The sequence below is a fragment of the Notamacropus eugenii genome, chromosome 4 (assembly GCF_028372415.1).
Source record: "Notamacropus eugenii isolate mMacEug1 chromosome 4, mMacEug1.pri_v2, whole genome shotgun sequence".
In the NCBI taxonomy this organism is placed as follows: domain Eukaryota; kingdom Metazoa; phylum Chordata; class Mammalia; order Diprotodontia; family Macropodidae; genus Notamacropus; species Notamacropus eugenii.
In genome coordinates, this window is record NC_092875.1 from 349,001,146 (window position 1) to 349,018,963 (window position 17,818).

At 36.5% G+C, this 17,818-nt stretch overlaps 1 long non-coding RNA gene across 2 annotated transcripts in view; it reads left to right on the forward strand.

Moving 5' to 3' along the window:
- The first annotated feature begins 333 nt into the window (after positions 1–333).
- LOC140498499 (uncharacterized) overlaps positions 334–17,818 on the forward strand; it is a 36,379-nt gene continuing 18,894 nt past the window's right edge. The window contains exon 1 of one of the 2 annotated variants that reach the window (XR_011965112.1): positions 334–562. This is a non-coding gene — a long non-coding RNA (uncharacterized lncRNA). The remainder of the gene's footprint in view (positions 563–17,818) is intronic. The other variant, XR_011965113.1, reaches the window with a different exon arrangement.

Genomic DNA, 17,818 nt, shown 5'->3' on the forward strand with positions numbered 1-17,818 from the left:
TATGTTACAAAGGTTTTGTTTCTATTTTTTTTTCCAATGGGGGAGGAAGGTTGGAGTGAGAGAAAATAATCATGTGCTACTTGAAAAATAAAATTTAGTTAAAACAACATACAATTTGCAATTTTTAATCACTTATTTAATAAGATATTCATATATATATGTATATATATATTCCCTCAAATGACACTGTATTGATTTGTGACAAGTTATTTGACACATCAGTGCCTCCAAATAACTCTCAAAAACTAAGTTACCGAGCAAAGAACGGGAGTTATCTATACCAGTAAAACTGTAGTAACGAATGTAAATAGAATGTTACTGAGCTGCAGTTAACAAGGAATATGATGAATGCAGAGAAACTTGGGAAAATCTACGTGAACTGATACAGAGGGAAAAAATGATGCACATAATGACTGCAACAAGGTAAATGTAAAAAACAACCATAAAACAATCAAAAGTGAAATGTTGTGACAAGACAAAGAACAAATATAGCCTCAAAGAAGAGAAAAGAGAAGACACTCCCACCCTTCTCCTTTGCAGAGGAGGAAGGTCCATTCATATGGTAGAGTATATCTATTTTCAGACTTTTTCATTGATTGGTTTTATTGGCTCTCTCTCTCTCTCTCTCTCTCTCTCTCTCTCTCTCTCTCTCTCTCTCTCTCTCTCTCTCTCTCTCTCCCCACCTTGGTTTTCTTTAAGAATATTGTTGGTTATATAGGCGACCTCTCTAGGAAGGGAGAACCGAAGAATACTAGAAGAAATCCTGATGATGTAAAAAAATAGTAATAATATTTGCTTTAAAAAAAAGACAATATGTTGAGCCTGGAAAGTCATTTAACCTATTAGTGCCACCAAGTAAATCTCAACAGTTTACTTGAACACTATACTCAGTTCTGGGCTCCATGATTAAGGAGTGATTCAACTAAGTTGCATAATGTAGTGGTGGCCTTAGGAAACCGCAAATCAATATTATCAATGTTGTATTATTTTTTAAATTTATATTATTAAACATTTCCCAAGTATATTTTAATTCTGGTAGCACTTCAGAATTTTGCAGTTCATTTCTGTGGTTTTACAGCTCTGGTATGTTGGGTAGAGTGATGTATCTGGAGTCAGAAAGACCTGAGTTCAAATCTGACCTTAGACTCTTGCTAGCTATATAACCATAGGTAATTCATTTACCCTATGTCTGCCTCAGTTCCCTCAATTGTAAAATGGAGACAATAAAGATATCTGCCTCCCAGGGTTGTTGTGAGGATAACATTTTTGTGCTTTGCACATCTTAGACAGCTACGTAAATATTACTATTACTATGATAATTTGGATATAGTTCAAAAGGGAAAAAATAAACAATGAGACAATGAGGAAATAGGACTAGTAATGTTAAAAGGGATTTGCTTTAATGAGCTCAGTTCTTCTACAATGAACTGAGTCTTATGGGACACTCACATTCTTTGGCCCAAGAGTCTTACTCCAACACATTCTCTACTTAATTAGTAACAATGATATTCAGGACTTCTAGCAATTCTTACATGATAGGAAGCTGAAAGAGAGAGAGAGAAAGACAAAGATATGCCAAATTCCTTCAGGGGAAAATAAGCATTTACTCCTGACCTCCCTCTGCTGGAACACTCCTTTAAACACACAAAGGACTGAGTAAAATATCTAAATACAACATAAAATGCACAAAGTCAAATGTCATAGGAATTTCTAAATGCTGAGAATATGTAAAATATTCTTTCCCATAAGACATTGTTAGTTTAACAATTTAGAAGTGTTCACACTCTGGGGCCCAAAACGTGTATGCCTACTGATGGATCCTACATTCTATTAGCACTTTCTGCTCTTATTCATTGAATGAATAGGCTTGTGATGAACCTTTACAGACATCTTTGGACTTGAGTATGGTTAATCTACTTAGACTCAGGTGAGTTCATTTCAGTCTTGATTCACTTCATTGGCTGTCTATAATGGTTATTAACAAGCTTAAGGACTTTTGGGAGATTATGGGGGGAAAAATGCAGTACCATGGAAGGTGGGAAATCATTATGCTAATAAGGTTGGCATAATAATTACCAGTCACACACAGTTTCCATAAGAATCCTTGGGACTGGAGTAGGTCACCAGGTCAATAAATCTTTCACCAGTTTCATATACTGTGCATGCATATATATATATATATATATATACCTGCACAAATACATACATACATACATACACATATAAATATATGTACTTTATATGCATACACATTTGTTTGGCTTTTATACTTAAGTGAACATATTGTAACATAAAAAATAGATGGGAAAGGGATAACATTTATGTTTGTCCTGAATCCACAACATACTTTAATACTCTTAAATGAACATTTTCTTAAAATACTGATTCCATAATATTTTCCTCAGATATAGCCTATTTATTCAGATTACTCACTTCATAAAAGTATCTCTCTAAAGCTGAATTGGTAGAACCTCAGAAATGGGATATATCTATATCCTCTGGGTATGTCTACTAAAGTTAGGCACATTTTCAATTTTTTCCTTCTTTTTTTTAAACATTGATTAATAGTTGGTTCAGGGGTCAGGCACTGAGGTCAGGCAGAAGATGATAAACATAGACCATTTATTTTTAAGATATGCTAGAACACTGATTTGCACATTTCCAGATTATTTGAATGATATTAGAAGATGTATAGTTGCATTTCATATTCTATCCGTAAGGTATCAAGCAGTTACATGAGCCAATAAGTCACAACTATATAGAATTTTAAAGTTCATCAGCTAACTGCAAAGGTATTATTAAGTACCTTCCACATACTACATACTGTTCTTCAAGATGGGGCCATAAAAGCAAAAGGAAAAAAAGGAGTCTCTGCCCTCAATGAGCTTATATTCTTTCTTGAGAAAACAACCCTTTCTCCTTCCTGCCAGAATCAAGCTAGTCATTTCTGTAGGGAATAAAGTTTTTCATATCTGGTCTTCTCTGCCTTCTCTTTCTACTCTCTCTCCTTGCAATGTGAAAGTAAACTGCAGGAAGAGGAAGATAAAAGAGGCCCTTTTTGTAAGTGAAAAATATTGGTGTGTATAAAAGAGCAATAGATTTGCAATCAGGATGCTGTTGCTGAATTGTGGTCCCTCCAACTCTTTGGTTATAATTTCCTCATCTGCAAAATGAAATAGTTGGATTAGTTCATTCATAAAGTCTCTTCCACATCTTACAATTCTGTGAAATTCATTAAATTTGACAATTGTGATTTTTATCAAATGAATACTAAGACCTGACATTTCCTCCCTAAAATTATCTCTGAGATGCTTATAAACTTTGGGCATATCTGACTTAATTTGCCCCTGTCTCCTTATCCTACTTTCCCTTTTACTTCGTACCCTCCCAATCACATTCTTGTTCATAAATACCCACCTATTCTACAAAATCTAACATTTCCCAATTTTGCTATGAGAATATCTGATAGAACTTTTTCTTTATGGAGCAAAGAACCATTAAAGTTTATACTACTAAAAATTTTGATGGAGCTATGGACTCATCATTGGGAGTATTCTGTACCTTCAGGAGAGATCACATTTTATTCATTCCTTCTTATCCCATGCCACTCTGTCTATGTCACTTTGCTTTTATGATAGGCTATTTGTTCTATTAAGTATATGCTAGTACTACTATTCTTAGGTAGGTAGGTGAAAAAAGCCAAAGTTTCCCTGAAAAGTTGTCTTTCCTTAACTAATATCCTAACTCCTTTATTATCTTCTGCAGAATCTCTTCAGTTTTGACCCATGGACTGTACAATTAACTATGATCTCATTTCTCCTGATCCAAAAGATATGACAGTGTATCAAACTTTGCAAAAACTAGTGTTTTGGCTGTAAGCTGCCCCAGCTTTTGGTTGCCCAGGTCAGCCTTTCCCACTCTCCCTAACCCCAGTGTGGAAGCAGAGATTTTAGATGCACAGTTCCCCCATTGGATTTTCCTTTTCACCCTGAGCTTGCACCATGGTGGACAGTTGGATAGTGCTTTCCATTGCTATTCATTAGATTTCCAAATAAGCCAATAAATCATCCTTTCCAGAAATGTTATTCAAGTCTAAAATTCTTTTTTTAAATTTTTTTCTAAATTTGTCTACACCAAAAAAGATCATAGTTTTATTGCCTATTTCTCCTTGCAATTTAATCAACTTTTCCTTTATGTGTTTAGATGCTATGCCATCCAGGCTTTAATATTGATTATCTATGATCCTTTCTAGAATAATGTAGTTTCTTTTTTTATAAAGTCTATTTTTGATAGTTTGCTATCCTGATTGTTACTCTTTTCTTTTTTTTAGTTCACCTAAATCATAATATATTTTCTCCAGTCCCTTATGTTAATTGTGTTTATCATTGTTTGAAGCATATTTCTTATAAACAAAATGATGTTTCCTGCCTTACAATGCTACTGTCTTCCATTTTATGGGTGAGCTTCTCCCATTCACATTAAAAGTTATTATGATCAATTTTGTATTTCTCTCCATGCTTTACATTTTTACAGTTTGTTTCCCTCTCTTGTCACCCATTCCCCTTTTCTTTTCAAAGAAGATGCAGGTGATGAAAAGAGCATATCCCCCTCTGTCTTTACCTATTTTCCTATTAAATTGAATATATAGTTCCCTACCACACACACACACAGACAGAGAAAGAAAGAGAGAGACACAGAGAGAAGAAAGAGAGGAAGAGAGAGAGGAAGAGAGACAGAGAAGAAGAGAGACAGAGAGAGAGAGAAAGATTGTGTTCAATACTACTTTGTCTGAGATTGAGATTAAAGTGAGGTTCATGAAATATCCATTCCCCACTCTTTCTAGATATTTGGATAAATCACCTTGTGTATGTCCATTTGAGATCAAAGATTCCCTTCCATTTCCCTTTCTTTATTTCCTAGTGTCTTCTCCTTTCCTTTCCACTTTTCTCTTAAGACAATGAAATCGGAACAGAAACCCTCCCCTGCACCCACAGATCCTTTGTTTCATTTGACTCCTATAAGCCATGAAAATTTTAATATTCTGAAGAGAAAAGTTGTTCCTTCACTCTCTATTAGACTATGAGTATTTCGGCATTGTATCATTTCTTCTAAATGCCCCAACATGGTTTCTATTCTACTTTCCTTTTTATTCTATGCTTGCATTTCAAAGCTTCGAATAAGCTCTGATATATTCATCAGGAATGCTTAAAAGTCCTCTATTAAAGGTTTATTTTTACCTGATAGGATTATACCATTTTTCAAGGTAAGATATTCATATTTATAAGCCTTTTGTTTTGTCTTTAGCATATCACATTGCAAGATTTGATGTTCACTAGCTGTCAAGTATTGTGTGAGCCCAACTGTGGTTCCTTATCACTTGAACACTTTCTGGTTTCTTGAAGTATTTATTCTTTGAACTGGAAACTCTGGGATTTTACCTATAGCATTCTTATAAGTTTTGGGGGAGTTTCAGGAAGTGACTGGTGGATGATTTGTATTTTCACTGTACATTCTGGTTTTTATAGATGTAGGGAGTTTGGGGTTTTGATTTCTTGAAATATAGAATTCAGTGTCTTATATTTTGATCATGGTTTTCAGGTAGTCTGAAGATTATTTCTCCTTGATCTATTTTTCCAGGAGGGGCAGCTCAGTGGTGCAATAGATTGGAGCACCAGTGTAGGAATCAGGAGGACCTGAGTCCAAATCTCACCTCAGACACTTGACATTCACTAGCTGTGTGACCTTGGGCAAGTGACTTAACCACAGTTGCCTCATCCTGGGTCATCTCCAGTCATCCTGATGAATATCTGGTCACCAGATTCAGATGGCTCTGGAGGAGAAGTGAGCCTGGTGACCTGCACAGCCCTCCCTCACTCAAAACAAAAAGTCAATTGCAAGTCATGTCATTATTTCTGTGGTGGTATGGTCTTCTTCAGCAATGAAGGACAAACACACATTTTTCCAGGATTTTGTTACATATCATAATTTTTCTTCTGTTTCTTTTTTCAGTCTTTTGATTTTGTTCAAACATTGCTCATTGTCTTATAGAGTCTTTGTTTTATTTGGATTATCCTATTTTCATAATTAGATTATTTTATTATTATTCTAATTTTTCAAAAATTATATATTTTTTGATAAGTTTTACTACCTTCTGGTCTAAGGCATTAATTCTTTCCCATGATTTCCTTTCTAGTTCTCATTTCATTTTATATTACAAGTTGCATCTCTTTCTTCCAGGTACTCTTATAGATTCCAAATATATACATACATACACACATATGTGTATATATAATTATATATATTATATATATATATATATTTTCCTTCTGTTTAGTCATCTCTCAAGTATCAGTGGATTTCATTGCTTCCACCTGGCATTCTAGTCTCTCAATATCATTATATCACTGGGCTTCCTGAACTGCCCTCCTATTCAGAATATCCTCTAATCCTACATAGTGTGGATATACAGCTTCCCAGAGGGAGCTGAACATTGGAATTAGAAACAGGTGACATGAATTCACGTGGTCTGATAGTTTATTTGTCTTGACTTCCAGAGCCTACTTTTATAGACAGGAAAATGTAGGTCTACAAGTATTTAATTGGTCCTGCTCAAGATCAACTATATAGTTGACACTTGGACTTAGGTCTCTGAATTCTGAGTCCAGTGTCCGGAAATAGGGTAGTGTAGTGGAAGAAACATTGTGATAGGCACTTGAATTTCAAAATTTGTTTACCATTTATTATTTATATGATCTTGGGCAAGTCATTTAATTTCACTGATCCTCACTTTTTACATCTGTGAAATGGGCATAATGATTTTTTCAATATTCATTTCAGGCAGTCAGATGGCATAATACTATTAGATTCATATAGTACTTTAAGGTTTACAAAGTGCTCCCCCCTCAATAATCCCATGAAAAGTCTGATTTAAAGATGAGGAAACCAAGGGCTTTGTGAAGGTAAGTAACACATTCTGTGATACAATATGATGCTGTGTTATTTTATGTCTAATGGTATTATTTTGTATTACATCGTTCTGTACTATACTGTGCTGTGTTGTATTATATTGTATTGCATCGCACCATATTGTAAATGTCAGAGCCAGGGCACACACTCAAGCCTTCTGTCTTCAGGTTTAGTCCTCTTTCCTTTATGATAAAGTGCCATTCTAAATCACTCTGTGAGCACAAAGAGCATATGTATGTGGCATATTAGGACCATGGTCTTTGTTTCCCATTGCACCAAATTTGACCCATAACATCACTGTAGAAATTAAGTTCCATCACCAATCAGGTTTTGCTTTAAATATAAATTCATTCTCATTTAAGAAACCAGAATGGCAAATTCCCCAAAACGCTTTTTCTCTTTGATTATGTTGGTATTGAAGAAATACAGAACATGGGAAGAAAAATTTCTAAATTGCATTTAAAATAAAAATTTGGCAGAAATACTCCTTATTCATGAGCCTAGAAATCTTTTCCTCAATGGCAAAATTTCAGCTTTGAGCTTGTGAAAGAATTATTTTTCACTGAAATGGAAGGAGAGGCTCCACTGATTTGTGAGCCTCTACAGAGTATTTTTAAACACTAAATTCTTTGGCAACTTTGTGCTAGACATCTTGGGAACACCAGTGACTCAGAATTGTGTTCCTAGGAAAGAAATCTCAGGGCCTGGCTGCCATATGCATATGGGTATACTTAGACCAAAGTCCACAGACTGCAGTGGGACAATATGCCAGGGTAATCACTCTGATCAAGAGTTTAGAATTATATGAAGGACTAATTTTAACCAAGGGCATTTGCCAACCCTCAATTGTTAGTATTTCATTCCATTGGAAAGGTAGAGAAGTACAGAAAAAGAGATTAGGAGATCTAGACTATTCTGAATTAGTCTCTAATTTGCTCCCTCCCTAACTTCTACATTTAGAGTCATTGCCAACAGTGTGCTGAAAAATGTCAAAGTGTCAGTAAACATTTATTAGGTACCTACTATGTACCTTTACTAAGCACAAGTGTTGGAAATAAAAAGAAAGGGAAAAGAAAATCTCCACATGTAAACAGCAGTGAACAAATAAGCTCAATACAGGATAAACTGGAAATAATCAATAGCAAGAAAGCACTAGAATTAAAGGGAATAAGGAAAGACGTCCTGTAGAAAGTAAGATTTCAGCTAAGGGGAGCAAGGGAAGTCCAAAGGAAAAGATGAGGAGGTAGATTGTTCCAGTTCTAGGGGACAATGAGAGAAAATGCTCAGAACTGAAAGATGGAATGTCTTGCTTGAGAGACAGCAACGAAGCCAGTGTCACTGGATCAAAGAGTACTTAGGGGAGTATAAGTTATAAAAAGATTGAAAAGTCCAGATCATGATAGGTTTTGAATGCCAAGCAGAGGATTTTATATTTGATCCTGGAGGTAATGAGGAACCACTTGTGTTTATTGGATGGAAGAGTAACTTGTTCAGACTTGGGCCACATTTTCATATGAAACAGTGGGGAAGAAAATAACAGTGGCAGAAGACATCTAGATGATGTGAAATAAGTAGGAGGGGAAGAAAGGGTTGGCTCTTGGTGAATAATCTCAATATTTTTAGTAAAATATGAGACAAGGTTGACAACTGAGACATTAGGGGTAGGAGGAGCTGCTGTGGTGAGCAGGATAATGAGTTAATTAAGGAGGTGCGAAAAGATTCCCTTGCAGGAATGAGGGCCCAAATGAGGTTATATAATATAAAGCTGTAGTTTGCCTAGTGAGTATGGTTTCAGGATTTTCTCCAGATTTGTTCAGCAGCGTGCATGTAGGAGGTAAGTAGCAGATGGTGGGAATGATGGCAGACTGAGTCATGACAGGACAGGATTAGTGATACAATAAGGGTGACAAGGAACTCAAGGAAAGAGGACAAGGCAGAGTTGAACTGGTTCACCATGATGTCAAAATGGAGAAAGAAGGAGAATGTAGCTATTGCAGGGGTGATGGTCCGAAAGAGAACTGAAGGGTAATGTAACGGTATAGACCAACAACAGGGCTTGGGACTGCAGGCAGAGGAAGAATGACAATAAGGCATGGTCAGATATGGGGATCTGAGAGTTCATGAACATGGAAGTGGAGCATTTGTGGGTGACAGCAAGATCCTGAGTTTTGTACGGTTGAGTTGCAGTGGATGAGTAAATCATATCAAGTGAGTAGGTTGGGGAACTGTGAGGCCAATGTCTGAGAAAATATCAATGTTACTTAATAACTGACTCTGCAGAAGGAAAAAATTGTGCACAAAGTGCATTTTAAAGTTTAATCTGCATTATTAACATTTTTATCGCTTTTTAAATCTAGAGGTATAAATACACATCCTAAAAATGCAAAACATAGACTCTCACAAGCTGGCTCAAGTTGTATAGAATAACCATCATGGCTCTTTTTACTTTCTATCATCCCTGCCATTTTCTACTCAATCCACCCAAGCAAACTTGTCATCACAAGCATTCTCAACTTATTCCCAATATTCTGCTGGCGAACCACTTTTCAAGAAGCGCCCTCCCTTTTGCCTGGCCTCTCTCCCTGAACTTCTCCTCCTCCTCAGTCTTCTTGTCCCTTTGTGTGTCTTTCCCCATTAGAATGTAAGCTACTCCAGGGAGGAGACTGTCTCATTTACTTGTATTTCTATCCCCACTGCTTACCATAATCCCTGGAATATAGGACACTCTTCATGAAGCTTTGTCTATTCAGCAATATGCTATTAAATATTGAACAACTAGCTCTCTGGGGAAAAACATTATAGAGGGGACTTGCTTTTAAGTTTAATATGCATTATTAACATTTTCTACATCATTTTTAAAAGTCTAGATAACCAAATAGTAAACCAATATATAATTTGTAGAATTTAATGGGTTCTGAGTATAAATATTTGCACCAAAAATGAACATTTGACTCTGCCTCTCCTCTGTCTGTTTCTTTGTTTAACTACCTATCTGTATATCTGTCTATTATCCCTCAATCAATCATTATCATCTATCTATCTATCTACTTAGCAATCTATACAACCTATTTTGAATGCCATCTTTCACAGGATTCACTTTAAGTAACAAAATTCATTGATTCTACAGTAGTTGCCCAGAGTAACTCTACCTTACTGCCTCCCTAAAACTTATGTGCCTTTAATCATTCAGAAATTAGAAGGAGGATCTTCTTTAAGCATAGTCACCTGTAGGAACTCAATTCTCAATGAGTCTTGTACTTACTGAGCAGACTCTACTACTTAAGATCACAAAGTCCTCATAGGCATAAATTATAATAGAGAAATCACCTTGCGTAATAGATTATGCTCCTTGAGGACAAGAATGGTATATTTTATTTTATTTTTTTACATTCCCATTGCCTAACACACAGCAGACACTTAATAAATGTTAGTTGAATGTAGTTGAATTTTTGTAGAATTCTTAGATGTTCCCCCAAACACAAACATGCACATAAACACACACACACAATTTAGTACACCTTTCTTAGTCTTCCTCACAGAAGAGAAAGCCTTCATTCATTTTTCCATTCATTGTATTTTGATAGGGTGGAGTATCTGTGATAAAATATTAATAGGTGCTTTTCATGTGAAAATGTTTCAAAAGAAAGAGCCACAATATGATGTTCTAGACTAGGGTGGAATAACAATTTCTCAAAATACTGATGAGTCTGGTAGAGTGTCCTATTCAGTGAGTCCTAATGGAGGACCAAGAGGTTGATGTCAACATGAAAGATGAGTTATGAAGAAATAGGTGACTTTTAGAAGTCTCGCAGATAGAAAGTAAGAGAGCAAGCAGGTCTGTTTGGGGAGGGTGGAAAGGAAAGTGAGAAAAGAGGATATATAGATTTGGATGATGACTCATCCTGAAATCATAGAAAAGTCAATCAAACAATTCCTGTGGGGAGAGTTCAAAGAATATTAGTGGTTCAGGTGCTAAAGATCTGAGACCAAAAGGTTGGACTTGATACCTAGCTAGAAAAAGAGCCCTGCTTTATTTAGGGTCATGTGGAGATGAGACTACAGATGTAAAAAGGGCAAGAAAATGCAAGTTTCCTGAAGGATCAAAGCTGAGGAGGATTGGGAAAAGTGTGACAATGAAGAGAGCCTATTAAAGTCTGGTGAGTACTTTAGACTTGTGCAAAGTTAATATGAAATAGTGTAAATAGTCATTCAATTTTGTATATTTTCTATTCCACCTCACACAATAGTAAAACATTTGAACACGAGTGCTTGTGGATTATGCCTGATGCACTTGAGTCAGGGTGAGTGAACACCCTCTGCAGAGATTGATGATCAAATCATGAATTCTAGAGCATAGCCTTTAAAGGAGAAATAACTACCCTGACCTCTTTCCCCACCTTCTCCAGAAGGAGTTTGTGGCATCAGGAAAGTTACTTCACATAAGTGGGCAGTCAGAACCCACCTGAAGAAACTTCATGCTGAGTCCAGTTTATTTAAAACAAACAAACAAACACCAAACAAACAAACAAATACCCTTACTTACCCTGCCACTGGGTACAACTTTTCTTAGTCTTTAGAGTGGGTTAGGGCAGCATCGTATTAAAGGCAGAGGATAGGAAGTGGTCAGTTGATAAAGGCAGGGTACAGAGGAGGGGAGACACCAAGTCACAAACTAAAGAGATTTGGGATTCTTAGGTTTTGGATTTTGACAAGAAAGAAACCCTTCAAGTTTCAGCAGGCTTGACTGCCTCCCAATTTTAACCCTTTTTAAAAAAGCATCCAGAAAGAGGGAGGTCAGTCTCAAGGGCAAACCATCCATCCGGAGCTCCTGTCAGAATGTTACTGGTACCAAGTCAAGACTGAGGCAGGTGCAGTGCCCTTTAAAGGCTCCACTCAGAGGGAGGGAGAATCCATATGCCACCAGCAGGTTGGAATGACCCCACTAATGAGACAATGAAAAGAGTGTCTGGAACACAACCTGTGGTGGATTGCAAAAGCTTGGCTGCTAGTCGGGCCAAACCATAAGGCTGCACAATTGTGCACAGCCTGGATGTCCTCTGAACATGGCAGGCTGCGTCTTTTGTGCCAGTGTTTAATGGACACAGTGTCAAGGCATCTGGGTATAATCAGCTTGGAGATCATTACCATCAAGGTGTGCTTAATCATTTCTGATGAAGGAGAGTCAAGCTCTATTTGTGACTGATTTTCCCATTTTCTTTTTTGCGTAGGTTATCTATGTAGTTGCTGTTAACAACCAAAGTAGCTGCTCAGAAACCAGAAACCTGAAAATGACCAATGAATTTTAGATAAAATTACTGAGAAAACATGAATATAAATATAACTTTTGTCTCCTTTTTAAACCTTGTTAACGTTCTCCCGAGAACATTATTTGAAACTGTGTAGTGGTGCCTTTTTGAGCCCTCCTGGCTGTGCAAATCAGTGCCCAGCGTGGACCCCAGAGCTTGATGGGACGGCAACGCTGCCAGAGGAGCCTTCCTGTTTCTCAATTTTTAATAAAATATTTTCATCTATAACTTGCTACCTTGATCATTAACTCATGTAAATCTATTTATGTAAGCCATTAGATAGCATTATTGCAAATATTTTAAACGGGAAAGCTGGATCCCAGCTGCTTTCTTACAAAGGTAATTTGTTCCACATTCATAATTTTGCTGTTTCTTTGTTATCAGCCATAAAGATACTGCAATGGAAAGGAAATAATTAAATTCTTGCCTAATTTTTTTGATTTAAACATTCTAATTTAGCATTCTAAATGAGGGGAATCTTTCTGTTATTTATCTTTCAGCTACCAAATTTTAGAGACAAAAGTGATCACTGCTTTAGTTATTTCAATTCAATTTTAATAGGTAGAAGGTTAAGTAGTAATATGTGATCAAACATAGATTGAGTGTTTATGCAGCTATCCATAAATCGCCATCTTGTATATATGTATAGCATGTGTGCTTCCTCATGATGTGCTTTCGATCTATATTTAGCCCATTCTAAAGTGCAGCATTTTGAATGTGTCTAAATTATGTGCATTGATCCTAACAGGAAAAATGTGCGTGATTCGGAATTGTACACATCAGCAGTGTGTGTGGTGTCAGAAAAAATGCATACAGTTGGCAAATCGCAGAAAGTTTCTCCAGTGAAAAAGGGTAATATGAACCTGAATTTGTCATAATAGCAACCTCATCAGATTCAATTGTTTTTGACTTAATACTCCTTGGTTTGCCAGAAAAATGAATGCAAAATATACAATTGCTATTTGTTATTCTAAAATCCTCACATAAGAAGAAAAAAAAACATTCTAGGGTTCTCTTCAAAACTGTTTTAATTTTCATCTGAAAACAGAGAAAATTGGAAAGCTTGAAAAATTTTTTTAAAAAGGGAAGAAAAAAAGAAAGGAATGAAGTCTATATGCTATGCTGTTTTGCTTTTTATCACTTTGCTAAAAGATAAATATGGACTTATATTACTTTTTTGCATCTATTTTCTCCCTCAGGAATAATTCTTTAGGCCTTTCACAAACCCCATGGTGGGACTAAAAAAGACAGAGTGAACTTAAACTACAGATTTTTTAAAAATGTACCGTTTGGATACATTTTATACATACTGCAAGTTCCATTTATACCCAACCCACAGGTTGTTTAAGAGAAGAGCAGGAGAAGGGGGAGAGCTTTGAGCAGCAAGTCTTTGATGCTCTTTGCCTGTCTTTTCCCCTCTCTAAATAACAAACCAATCAATCAGTAAATATTTGCTATAAATTTGTTCCTTATGTGTGTTATCACTTCATGGAATAAAGCTATCCTTTGAGTTAAGTGATAAGACTCTTAAGTTGGATTTCTGTCTGTCCTTGACATCATGAAGGCAGTGATACTCTCCCCCCTCTTTAAAATCTCTTTCTCCTAAACCCCCCATAGTGTATGATAAATTTCTATTCTAATATCTAGTTGCAGGGAAAAGTTGAACAAGATGAAGAATATTTTTAAGTATATTAGTAATATTTGAATGGTAGTCTGCTTTACCATCTGGCAACCATCTTTAAGGAGATCAAAAGGCTTTTCAAACATTAGCTCATTCATCCTCATGGTTCATTCCTGTGAGATGGGTTGGTGGAAAGCTGGGTTTCTCAATTAACAGGAATTCCACAGTCCAAGCAAAGTTAAAGAAATTACTGGAGAACCGTAAAGCCAGTCTGTGGTAAAACTTAAAATAAAATCCAGGTCTCTCTCCTCACTACAATCTAATTTGCCACCCACTCCCTAGTACCTGTGATTGCCTTTTCTGAATTAGGTAAACTCACATTACAAAAATTCTTCTCCTTTTAAAACATATTATTGATATTGGCATTACTAATAACACTGTGATATTAACTGATAATGACAAAACACTTGACTCTTTCAATAACTTTCACAAACTCCATGTTATTTTACCTCAAGAAATGTGTTCCTATTGTGCCAATATGGTACATAAAGAGCTAATTTAATAATATTGGCTCTGCTAGGTTTGTTACTGTGGAAGCAGCACAGAGAGCAGAGATGCATTGGTTTACCTAGGTGCCAATCTTTCTGTCTCAGTTGCCCTGTTTCAGAGTAGTATATCACTTTTTGTATGGATTATATCCTTGAGGTCAGAGTCCTTGCCTTTTCCCCTTGAGACTCTCCAGAATATCAATTGAAATGAGGAATGATAGACATTTAAAAAATTATGCTGACCAATCAATCAGTTAGGTGATAACCAGCAGAAGATTTTGAAATAGCTATGCTCAAAAATAATGATGTAAATAATAAGTTCCATTTGGGTAACATTTCTGGCTATGCTTGAAGTATTTTCATGTATATTTTCCCATGTTATCTGTTGTGCTTTTTGTGAACAATGACTAATCAATCTGAAAAATGCGTATTCTTTTATTTGAATGGTTGGCACAAGATCAAATGATATAATTCGCATGCAGGCACATTCCCTATCTGAAGTCTTCACAGAATTTAGGAATGTAAAGCAATACATAATATGGAAATGAGTTCTCCCTTGATTGATGGGTGCCAGCTTCAGCATCTCAAATGCACCAGTTATTCAAGTACTTGTATTCCACCACCACCCCCAACAATATGAAAAGCAATATCCACTTCCTATTTATGTCAGGCAGGTGCCACAGTGGCGGCAGTTAAAATAACAAGTTCATGTTCAATGGGTTAATGCAAATAAGAAGATGAGGATTAAGGTTTCCATACTGTGTGATTATTGCAGTTTAATATCTGGGTAATGGAGTTATTGAGAACTAGGCTTCATGTGATTTTAGAGTTGGGAGGCATATAGAATACAAATTCCCTTTGTCTCATCATTCCTTTATATAGACTTTGGTGCATCCTTTTCACCCAGGACTAATCCATTTGCATGTAATGGGGACCTGTGCCTACCTATTGATGATCCTTCATTGTTTTCTTTAAATTTGATGTGCAGGCTATAGAGAATATCAGTGAAGATCACACTTAAAAGATAGATGCCATGTTTGGCCAAAGTTGGGAGCAACTGCTTTTCATTTATGATAGGAAATACTTGGAATGCCTGGAGAAAACAATTGATCTTAATTATCAGTTATAAGCAGGGCCCATCAGGCATGTGTTCTTGTGAATTACTATGATTTGTCCATTATTACATTTAGGATACCTGTCCAATGGACTACAACCATGGAGCAACTTTGTGAAGTGCAGCTGGGAACTTTGGAAGTCCTTGATGCCAGGATAAAAGCACAAAAATTACAATATCACATTCAATTATTCTAGCCCTTTTCTCACCAGATGGTGTTCATGTGTCAGACACAGAAAACTCGCTTTGTTCTGGCTGTGCAGTTTGATTAAGGGTTGGTGGGAGATTGAGCAGAGTCATTTGGGCTAATGGTGATGAGATGAAGGTTCTGGCACAGTGTGTCTACAGGCCACTCAGTACATGGGATGTGTGAGAATGAGAGGGAGGCCAGTCAAGGGGAGATAAAAAGGTCATAACGGCCTGAGTCATAGTCAAGTATGTTCAGAATTAAGTTGCTGGTAATAACTTACCTACATAGGAGGCTAAGCTCTATGTGTGATGACCACACAGAAATACATCTCAAGTTTTAAGATGTGGGTGAATTAATCATTCTAGAAACTCTGGAAAAATTAAACTGAATTACAAAAACTTTCCCACTCAGTCCCTGGGGAAGATAAATCTAAAAGAAGTCTGTGACTAACCCCTAGGAACTTAAGCACTGTCACATTAGAGAAGGCTAACCTCTCACCCAATCTAGAATTTTGCCTCTGACAGTGGTCTTGAAGTATGTTTTGTGAGAAAGCACAGATTCCCAGGATGGTATAGGTCTCAGAAAGTTAGACATATGTCCCCAAACACCTGAGCTACTCCTGGGTCTTCCTCTCTTTTTCATTCATGAATCTAGCTAAACCCTTCTTAAACCAATTTATATTTTTAGCTTATACCAGCACTTGGGATAATAGACTCCATATGTTTACTGACAGCCGTGTAAAGTAGTACTTCCTTTTATTTGTCCTAAACTACGTCTTTAAAGCTTCAGATCCTTTGGTTTTAATATTCTAGATTTCGGTGAACAATCCTGTCCTTGCCATATGCTTCCTGATTTATATAAACTTTATTAATATCTGTCCTTAGTTTGAGGGTTTTTTTTGTCAGCAGAAGGGTTTCCTTTATTCAGTACTGCTACCTTTGATGTACCAAGAGCACAAATATTGGATTTAGAAAATATAGGTAGAAGTCCTGCCTTTGAAACTTAGTAGTTGTGGAATGCTAAGTAAGTTGAATCCCATTTTCCTTCCTTATAAAATGGGGGTAGTAATACTTTCACCACAGTTCAAAGTATCTCTGGGAGGAATGTATCCTGTGACCCCTCAAAGCACTGTATTTAAAGATATATCTTCATTGATCATGCTAGTAAGCCCCAGGATTATTAACAACTCTGGGAGGAGCATTTTCTTCTCAAATCTGGGTTTATGCCCCAGTACTCTACTAGAATCTTCATCACTGGATGCACATCACTGGACATTAGGACTTTCTTGGAACTATAATGAACCAGTTTACAAACTATAAAGTGTTTTCAGGCTTACTCTGATCTCATTCAATTTCCTTACAACAATTCAGGTTCCTGGAAATTTGCCACCATTTTTTTCATAAAGGTTTCAAGGAATATCTACACTTTGAAGACATATTCCTACCACATTACCAAGAGACAAGTAGGTGCTATAACGACTCATCATATTTTACAGAAATGAAAACACTGAAGGTTAGTCAGTTATTAAGCATCTATGAAGTGCCTACTAAGTACGAGACATAGTGTTAAGGCACTCAGAATACAAAGGAAGGCAAAAGATAATCCTTGTTCTTCAGGTAAAGGGTGTTCAGAAGCACAGGTCAGGATTGGACCACATAGGCATACCCATATCTATTCCAAGAAGTTTAGTTAAGACCCTATTTAATTCTCAAATCTTGTCCCCCTAGAGAGGTGGATTAGTTAGAATAAGGATCAGGGAGTTGATATCCCATATACCTGGAATACTCTCCCTCCTCACCTGTGCCTCCTGGCTGCCATGGCTTCCTTCCTATGGCAGCCAAAATTGTACCTCTGCAAAAAGCCTTTCCCTTAATGATAGTAAGAAACTACTTCCAATTGCTCTGTGTATACCTTGTGTGCACATAATTGCTTGCACAGTGTCTTCCCCATTAGAATGCGAGCTTCTTGAGGACAGGGACTATTTTTTTCCTTCTAAGTACCCAGTGCTTAGAGTACTATAAGTGCTTAATAAGGTTGACTGAACCACTAAACCAGAACAACATAGTGAATGAC